Genomic DNA, 9,833 nt, shown 5'->3' with positions numbered 1-9,833 from the left:
TGGAAATATCATAAGAATGAGCATGGTAAAGTCATAGGTATGAGGTTTCCCTAATAACTTGATTTAACACGCAATGTATAATAACTAACCTAAGAATGCAAACTAAATGATAAAATAATAAGCAAAATGACAAATAGTTCGAAAGCAATGAAGATTATGCTAACAATAAGCATTACTAATAAGTAAAATAAAAGTGAAAGGAGTAAACAAACGTTAAGGGAGAGGGATTGAGTGTTAAAACGAAGTTGGAAACGACACACGGGCGTGGCAAGGAGGCCGTGTAGAGTTGCAGCGGCTAGGGTCAGGGTTTTTGAATGGGGAAGAAAGTGAATAGTGCAAGGTATTTATAGATTTTCGGCGACACGGGCAGGGCATACGCCCGTGTTCCCCAATTTCAGCCTGTGTGATTTGCGAATTTCAAATTTGGGCGCGTCTAACATTTAGTATATGCCCGTGTTCCTCGGGCATGTGGGTTCACACGGCCATGTCACACGACTGTGTCTAGCTTCATTCGCTTCTCCCATGCCCGTGTGTGCAAGCCCCAAGCCCGTGTCAATTTAACAGGTTCGACCACGATTCTTCCACACGGGCGTGTCACACGCCCGTGTTGTTTTGGTAGGCTCGACCATGACCATGTCGCACAGCCATGGCATTTTATCGAAGCTCGTGTTAGGTGAATCCTTGCCCTATTTTCACACGGCCATAAGCACGCCCATGTGCTCTGCCGTGTCTCTGTGGAAAAACCTGTATTCAAGATTTCCATTAGTAAGTTAGGAGTTAAATACCAAAATTTAAAGAAATTAATATTGTTAGTGCTCGAGTTGCCTCTCGAGAAGCGCTTATTTATAGTCTAACCTCAACTTACCTTTCCAATGAATGGTCATGGTGGTTTAAGGAGTTTATACTCCTCATTCCTGCTATCAATCTCATCAAGATAACGTTTTAATCGGGTGTTGTTTACCTTCAAAGTGCCTAACTTGGGATGACTCACCTCTACCATACCGAATGGAAAAGTACTGAGTACCGTAAGAGGGATTTCCTCATTCGGTGTGGTAATGACAATGTGGGGATCTGCGGCATCTAATAAGACCTTATCACCAACCTTGAGCTGATTTTAAGAGGTATCGGGCTCGTTTTGGCGTAGTTTTGGTTTACCGTGTGTTCTCGGTTTATGTGTTCACCATTCATTTAGCTCCTCTAATTGCAGCCTTCGTTCTTCATGAATAGAACCTCTACTATTGTTCGAGAGTGGCTCATGTACTTCCTTCAGACTTATCTTCTGCAAAGTGGGTTGTATCATGTGGTCAGTTTTAATAGAATGGTTTAGACGATCACCTTCAATTTTCGATATGTTTTCAGAATTGCGAGCTTGAAGGGTGAGTGTTTCGTCTCCTACGCGAAGCGTGAGTTCACCTGTGCCAACATCAATAATTGTTTTAGCAGTTGCTAAAAAGGGCCTTCCCAGGATTAAAGGAGTATTGCTATCTTCCTTTATGTCTAAAATAATGAAGTCAACGGGAAATATAAATTTATCGATTTTGAGTAGCACATCTTCAATAATTACCCTAGGAAATCTTATAGTTTTATCTGCTAATTGAATGCTCATCCTAGTCTGTTTGGGTTTCCCGAGGCCTAGTTACTTGAACATTTTAAAAGGCATGACGTTGATACTAGCCCCTAAATCAGCTAATGCATTATTAACATCTAAACTACCAATTAAGCAAAGAATTGTAAAACTCCCTGGATCTTTTAGTTTGCTCAGTAGCTTATTTTTCAGAATAGCTGATGACACTGCATTTAGCTCCACATGCGACACCTCGTCCAACCTCCACTTATTTGCTAGAAGCTCTTTTAAGAATTTCATTGCGTTTGGCATCTGCGATAGAGCTTCAATAAACAATAAGTTTATATGTAATTTTTTTAAGAGTTTAAGGAATTTACCAAATTGTTCATCTGAGCGGTCTTTCCTTGTTGTGTTAGGGTATGGTACACGAGGTTTATATTCAACTTTTACTGATTTGTTTGTATTTTGATCTACCTCACCTTGACCTTTGCTTACCACAGTTTCTTGTTGCAGTTCTGGTTCAGGCTCCACAAATCCTTCTTCATCTTGAACATTAATCGCGTTGAGCTGTTCCCTTGGGTTGGGTTCAGTATTACATGGCAAACTACCTTGTGGTTGTTCAGAGATTAGTTTTGAAAGCTAGACTATCTGAGTTTCAAGCCCTTGGACCGACGCTTGTTGATTTTTAAGTGTTGTCTCAGTGTTCTGGAAACGGGTTTCTGACACTAATATAAACTTTGAGAGCATCTCTTCAAAGTTTGGCTTCTTTTCCTGTTGGCAGGGTGGTTGCTGAAAACCTGGAGGATGTTGTGGTCTTTGATTTCCTTGGCCTCCCCACGAAAAATTAGGATGGTTCATCCAACCTGCATTGTAAGTATTACTAAATAGATTGTTTTAAGGTCGAGGATTATTACCCATGTAGTTTAGTTGCTTGTTATCCATGTTATGGCCATAAGGTTGATATTCCGAATGGCTTGTTCCACCGCTACTTGCTTCGCACTGCATTACTAGGTGAACCTATGAAGAACTAAGAAAACCATCAATCTTTTTAGTCAAAAGTTCTACCTGATTTGATAGCATGGTAACTGAATCAACGTTATAACACCGGCTATTTTCGTTGGCTTTATCCTCGTGACTTGCCACTGTGAGTTATTCAGTGACATCTCCTCAATAAACTCATAAGCATCTTCAGGTGTTTTATTATTGATGGTTCCACCAGCAGCTCCGTCAACCATTTACCGAGTCGAAGGATTCAGACCATTGTGAAATGTTTGAACTTGGAGCCAAAGCGGTAACCCATGGTGAGGGTACCTTCTCAGTAAGTCCTTGTATCTCTCCCATGCATCGTAGAGGGTTTTTAAATCCATCTGCATAAAAGAAGAGATGTCATTACGTAATTTAGCCATTTTAGCTGGCGGAAAATATTTTAGTAAGAATTTTTCGGTTATTTATTCCCAAGAAGTAGTTGACCCCCGTTGTAACGAGTTCAACCACTGTTTAGGTTTGTTCCTTAATGAAAAAAGGAATAACTGAAGATGAATGGCATCATCAGAAACGCCATTGATTTCAAATGTATCGTAAAATTCCAAAAAGTTTGCTAAGTGAGTGTTGGGATCTTCATCCTGCAAACCATCAAACTGAACAAATTGTTGTATCATCTGAATAGTGTTAGGTTTTAATTCAAAAGTGTTTGCAGCTATAGCAGGTCTAACTATGCTAGATCCAATTCCTGTTAAAGAAGGTTTAGCATAATCATACATAGTGCGTGGATCAGGGTTTTGATTAACCGCAATTGCAGGAGGTAGCTGATTGCCTTGGTTTTCAGCCATCTCTTCGGTTGGGGGTTGAGTATCGTCTTCTTGCTCATTCCTCGTGTATCTTAAGCTTCGCCTTATTTCTCTTTGGTTTCTACGAACTGTACGATCGATTTCTTCGTCAAAAAGTAGTGGCCCTGACGGGTTTCTTCTAGTCATAAACTATAAAAACTTGCCAAGAGACGGGAAAAGTAAACAGGTAAGTAATAATAATATAAAATTAAATTGCAAGAAAAATAAAAGGCTAAAGTAATAAAAATTGAGCGTTCCTAATATTTCAATTCCCCGGCAACGGTGCCAAAAACTTGATTGCGTGATTTCGTGATAGGTTTTAAATATTTATTATTAATCGTTCTTAAACTAACTATTATTGCGATGTAGGCAAGTATACCTATCGAACGGTAGTATAGTTTTAGCAAGACTGGATTGTCGAACCCAAAGGAACTAAAAGTACTAGTAATGACTGTCTTTTTATTATGTAGCCTAAGAATAAAGATGTTTTGTTTTAATTAACTAATTATCTAACTAAGAACGCACAGAGAAAAGAATGGGGAATTGCTTTTGGGAAAAATCGATTGACTTAAGACAATACCTAAGGAAAAATCCACCTAGACTTTACTTGTTATTCTGGCTCCAAATCGGACGATTTATTCATTCAACTTGTTCCGTAGAGATCCCTAAGTTATGTTATTATCCCTATTCAAGACTAATAACGTCTAATCCCTAGATTGAATAAGCGAGACTTTTCTCTAATTAGCACTCTAAGGTTGCATTAACTCGATCTATGGATCCCTTTATTAAGTTTCACCCTAATCCGGTAAAATCATGTCACCCTATGTCGTCTAGGCATGCAATTAGCTCCGTTTAATTATGGAAATGTACTCTTAGACAGGGTCTATTCCTTCTCTGAATAAGAGCATGTCTTGAATTAGTATCCTGGGATATCAAAACAAGAATTAAGAACACATAATTAAAAACAAGTTAAATATTTATCATACGATTCAGAAAATAATAACAAGATTCGTCTTAGGTTTCATTCCCCTTAGGTACTTAGGGGTTTTAGTTCATAACTAACTAAGAAAACATCTCAGAAAAATAAATAATACAAAACATAAAGAAAACCCAAAACTCCTGAAGAGAAATTGAGGAGAGATCTTCAGTCTTGATGATGAATCTGACTTCTGAGATGTATCAATAGGCTTCCTTGGATTAATTCCTTACTCCCCCTTCTCCCTCTCTTTTTCTTCCTCCTCTAGGGTGTATTTATAGGTTTTGGAATGCCTAAAAGCCCTCAAAATTAGCCTTTTCCAAATTGGACTCAACTTGGGCTCGGTAGGGACACGCCCGTGTTCGATTACTTCAGGCCATCCTCGAACCTGCCAAATTGACGCAGCCGTGTGGTCTGCCCGTGTGAAGAGGTCCAGGCCGTGTTGATTTCGTACTTTGGCCTATTTTCTCCGGTTTTGGCCCGTTTCTCATTCCTTTCACTCTCCTATACTCTCTTAAGTATAAAACATGAAATTAAAGCATTAGGAGCATCAAATTCACCAATTCTAATGAGAAATCATCCATAAATTGCATTAAACATGGGTAAAAATATGTATAATTTACGGTTTATCAGTTTGTAACATGATTAGCTCAACTATATTTATTTGGTGTAAATGGGAATTATGTGGCTAACATATTTGTTTGAGTGAATTTGATTAGGCAAACTTGTCAATTTTTTGGAAATCATGTTATTGTATGCTTATTATAATGAATGTGAATGGTAATTTTAATTCTTGTTATATGAACTTACTAAGCACAAAATGCTTATTAGGTTTTATTTTCTCTATTTTGTAGTGGTCGAAAGCTCGTAAAGGCTGGAGATCGGTCAGAGCAACATCACACTATCTTCTAGCTCACTTTGGTATAAATAGTAACTCATTTTGGTATAATGGCTTGTATAAGCTAACTTAGCCATTTATGGCATGTAAATGGTTGTATGAAATCTAGCCATTGGAATGGCTAGAGTGATATATTTTGGCATGTTTATATAAAGATTATAATATAACCAATATGTTTGGAAATGGTTAAATAGTAAATGGTATATATCTAATGAAGGGTAAATTTTACAATCATGTATGCTTACAAAAGGTAAAAAATTTAAACATGAATGCATGAAAAGATATATCATTTAGATGTTAGAATTGGCTTGATTATAATGCTTGTATTGGTTGGTATATGTTTGCAATTGTTGATGTAGGTTGTTGGCAAATTTGGGTGAGAAATAAAACTAGGAAATGGCTTTATTTTGTCCACACGGGTAGACACACGGGCGTGTGCCTTGACCTTGTGTCCCCTGCATCTTAAAATTGAGAAACAAAATGCTCAGAATTTGGCACACAGGTAGAGGCACAAGCATGTGCCTCAGTCGTATGTGATACACGGCCTAGAACACGAGCATGTGTCTTAGGCGTGTGAACCCTACATCTAACTTTTGAAAATTAAATTGGTCACACGGCCTACTCACACGGGAGTGTGGCACAAGTCATAGTTACATGGGGTTGGACACAGCATGCAGCACGAGTGTGTTTTATGGTTACACGGGTGTGTCCCTTGACCACACGGGCGTGTGTGCCCTGCATCTAAGAAAAATTTTAAACTTTTGCAAAAAATTTCTAAGTTCCTGAATTATTCCAGATTCAATTCAAATGTTTATTTTGGGCCTTGAGTGTCCATATAAGGGACAATATGATTAATTTCAGATATGAACAGTAAATGACATGTTTTGCATGAAATTATTCTGTAAACTTTTGTGAAGCTCTGTACCCCTATTTTGGTGACGGATACAGGCTAGAGGTGTTACATTTATTGGTATCAGAGCTACGATTTAGCCAATTCTTGGACTGAATATAGCAAGTATGAGTTTAGTTGTACATGCCATTATATAATTTGTGATAGTGTGATATCTCATGACCATTTTTAAATGTGTTTTTCATATAATAATGTCATCTAACCAAGCTAGAGCTGAATCCGAGGAAGTTGAGAGTAATGCCCCAGCTTGAGTTCAAAGAGCTACATTTAGTAGTAGAAGGCCCGAATCTGAAGACTGAGGTGAGGAGGAAAAAGAAGTCTTCTTCCAAATGATAAATGAGTGGTTTACAGAATTTATAAGAACAAATCCTTTGAACAACAACCTCCCCCACCTGCTCCTCAACTGGTTCCTGAAATGCCACAAGGTGCTAAACCTGTTAGAACTGGTAAGCCTCCGGTAGATAAAATCCGTAAATATGGCATAGATGAATTTAGAGCTATTGCTGATGATGATCCAGAAAGGGCTGAGTTTTGGTTGGAAAATACCATCAGGGTTTTAGATGAATTATCTTGCACATCAGCAGAATGTTTGAAATGTCCAGTTTCTTTACTGAAAGACACAGCTTATCATTGGTAGAATACAATACTTCTGTGGTACCGAGAGAAAATGTTACATCGAAATTTTTCCAGACTGAATTCAAAAAGAAGTATATCAGTCAAAGATTTTTGGATTAGAAAAAGAAAGAATATTTAGAGCTTAAATAGGGAAACATAACTCTATTTAAATATGAATGGGAATTTTTTTGGTTAAGCAAATATGCCAGAAAATGGGTTCCAACCGAGGCTGATATGTGTAAACGATTTGAAGAGGGCTTAAATGAAGATATCAAACTGTTAATTGGAATACTTTATTTGAGGGAATTTTTGGTGTTAGTCGATTAAGCACATAAAGTTGAGGAATTAAGTAAAAAGAAGAAGCAAGCAGAAAAGGAAGCTCAGATTTCTGGTAAAAGATTTATGGGTAAATCACAATCATCTACTTCAAAGAAATCAAAGAAGTACCATGATCGTTCTATCACCTTTACGAGATATTCTGGGAAAGAGCGAGGCTCTCAACGCTCTAACCTGAGATCCTCGTCTCCATCTGTATCCAGTGTTGGAAGTGTCAGTAATCTCTAATCGAAATGTAAATTTTGCAACAAATTTCATTTTAGAGAATGTCGTTTGAGAAGTGGAGCCTGTTACCGATGCGGTTCTCTTGATCATTTTCTTGAAGATTGCCCGGAAAGAATTGAAAAAGATATTGATCAAACTTTGAAACTGAGTAATCCTGCCTCGAGAGGCAGATAACCTCGTCACTCAGACAATGTCAGTGGCATCCGAGATACTACAAGGGATACAACAGTTAAATCTGAGGCACGAGCACCGACAAGGACATATGCTATTTGTGCTAGAAAGGATGCTTCTGCACCAGACGTCATTACTGGTACATTTTCTCTACATGATACTAATATTACTACTTTGATTTATCCTTGTTCAATGCATTCATATGTATGCACAAATTTAGTGTCTGTTAAAAATTTACCTATTGAATTTACTGAATTTGTGGTTAAAGTTTCAAACTCCCTGGACCAGTATGTTATGGTTGATAAAGTTTTTAAAAACTATCTGATGATGGTAAAAGGTTATTGCTTTTTGTCTGATCTAATGTTGTTTCCTTTTGATAAATTTAATGTGATTTTGGGAATGGACTGGCTAACTCAGCATGATGCAGTGGTAAATTGTAAACATAAATATATTGTGTTGAAATGTCAGAATGGTGAGTTACTCCATGTTGAATCTGAAAAACTGGATCGATTACCTAATGTGATTTCAACAATATCAATATAGGAATATGTCAGAAAAGGATATAATGCTTATCTTGCATATGTGTTGGTTACTAAAGTATCTTAGTCGAAGATTCAGTTAGCACCGACTGTTTGTGAATTTCCTGACGTATTTCCGGAGGAATTACAAGGTTTACCACTAGTTAGAGAAGTAGAGTTCTCTATAGATCTTGCTTCGGGAATAACACAGATATCCATAGCACTGTACAGAATGACTCCTACTAAATTGAAAGAGTTGAAAGCACAGTTGCAAGAATTAATTGATAGAGGTATTGCTAGACCCAGTTTCTCACCTTGGGGTGTACTGGTTCTATTTGTAAAGAAGAAAAATGGATCATTGAGACTGTGTATTGATTATAGGCAGCTAAACAAAGTCAAAATAAAGAACAAGTATCCACTGCCTCGAGTTGATGATCTATTTGACCAGTTGAAGGGTGCTATTGTATTTTTAAAGATTGATCTTCGTTCTGGTTATTATCAGCTACGGGTAAAAGAGTCAGATATGCCAAAGACAACTTTTAGAACCAGGTACGGGCACTATGAGTTTCTAGTAATGTCGTTTGGCTTGACAAATGCACCTGTTGTATTTATGGATTTAAAAAAAATTCAAACCTTATCTAGACAGGTTTGTGGTGGTATTTATTGATGATATTTTGGTATATTCTCGAGATAAAAATAGGCATGCTGAACATTTGAGAATAGTGTTGTAAGCTCTACGTGAGAAGCAATTGTATGCCAAATTTAGTAAATGTGAATTTTGGCTATGAGAAATTGGTTTACTTGGACATATAGTATCTATAGAACGTATTCGAGTGGATCCGAACAAAATTTCAGACATTGTTAATTGGAAGCCACCAAAGAATGCGTTTAAAGTTAGAATTTTTCTGGAACTAGGTAGATATTATCGAAGATTTGTTAAAGGATTCTCAATGATAACTTCTCCGATAACTCATTTGTTACAGAAAGATTTGAAATTCGAGTAGTCTGACAAATGTTAGAAAAGTTTTGATAGATTGAAAATCTTATTAACAGAAGCACCTGTGTTAGTTCAGCCTGAATCGAGTAAGAAATTTGTAATTTACAGTGATGCATTGTTAAATGGTTTAGGATGTGTATTGATGCAAGAAGGTAAAGTAATAGCCTATGCTTCAAGATAACTAAAGCCACATGAAAAGAACTACTTGATACATGATCTTGAATTGGGAACCATTGTGTTTACACTAAAAATTTGGCGGCATTATCTGTTTGGTGAAAAGTGCCACATATTCATTAACCATAAAAGTTTGAAGTATTCGATGTCACAGAAAGATTTGAATTTAAGACAGTGTAGGTGGCTTGAATTATTGAAAGATTATGATATTGTTATTGACTACCATCCGGGAAAAGCCAATGTGGTTGCTTATGCTTTAAGCAGAAAGTCTTTATTTTCCTTGCTAGCAATGAATATGCGGTTGTCATTATCAGATGATGGTTCAATCATAGCTGAGTTAAAAGCTAAACCAACATTTCTGCAACAGATTTGTGAAGCTGAGAAAAGTGATAAGAAATTGCAAGCTATGCGAGAACAGTGTAAGTTGAATCCTGATTCAGAATTTCAAATTGGGTCTAATGGTTGTTTTTTATTCAGAAACAAAATATGTGTACTGAAGGATTCTGGGCTAAGACAGAAGATTCTATATGAAGCTCATAATGGTAATATGTGTAACACCCTTTACCCGTATCTGACTCTGGGACAGGTACGAGGCATTACTAGACATAAACATAAGCAATCAT

At 37.1% G+C, this 9,833-nt stretch overlaps 1 non-coding gene across 1 annotated transcript; it reads left to right on the top strand.

Moving 5' to 3' along the window:
• Positions 1-2,857: 2,857 nt before the first annotated feature.
• On the top strand, positions 2,858-2,964 carry LOC128280157 (small nucleolar RNA R71). Its single transcript, XR_008270337.1, has one exon. It is a non-coding gene; the product is annotated as a small nucleolar RNA R71 (small nucleolar RNA).
• Positions 2,965-9,833: the final 6,869 nt, after the last annotated feature.

This window comes from Gossypium arboreum, chromosome 8 (genome assembly GCF_025698485.1).
Source record: "Gossypium arboreum isolate Shixiya-1 chromosome 8, ASM2569848v2, whole genome shotgun sequence".
Classification (NCBI taxonomy): Eukaryota; Viridiplantae; Streptophyta; class Magnoliopsida; order Malvales; family Malvaceae; genus Gossypium; species Gossypium arboreum.
The sequence above is the reverse complement of the archived record's forward strand: the minus strand, read 5'-3'. Positions and strand labels throughout refer to the sequence as shown.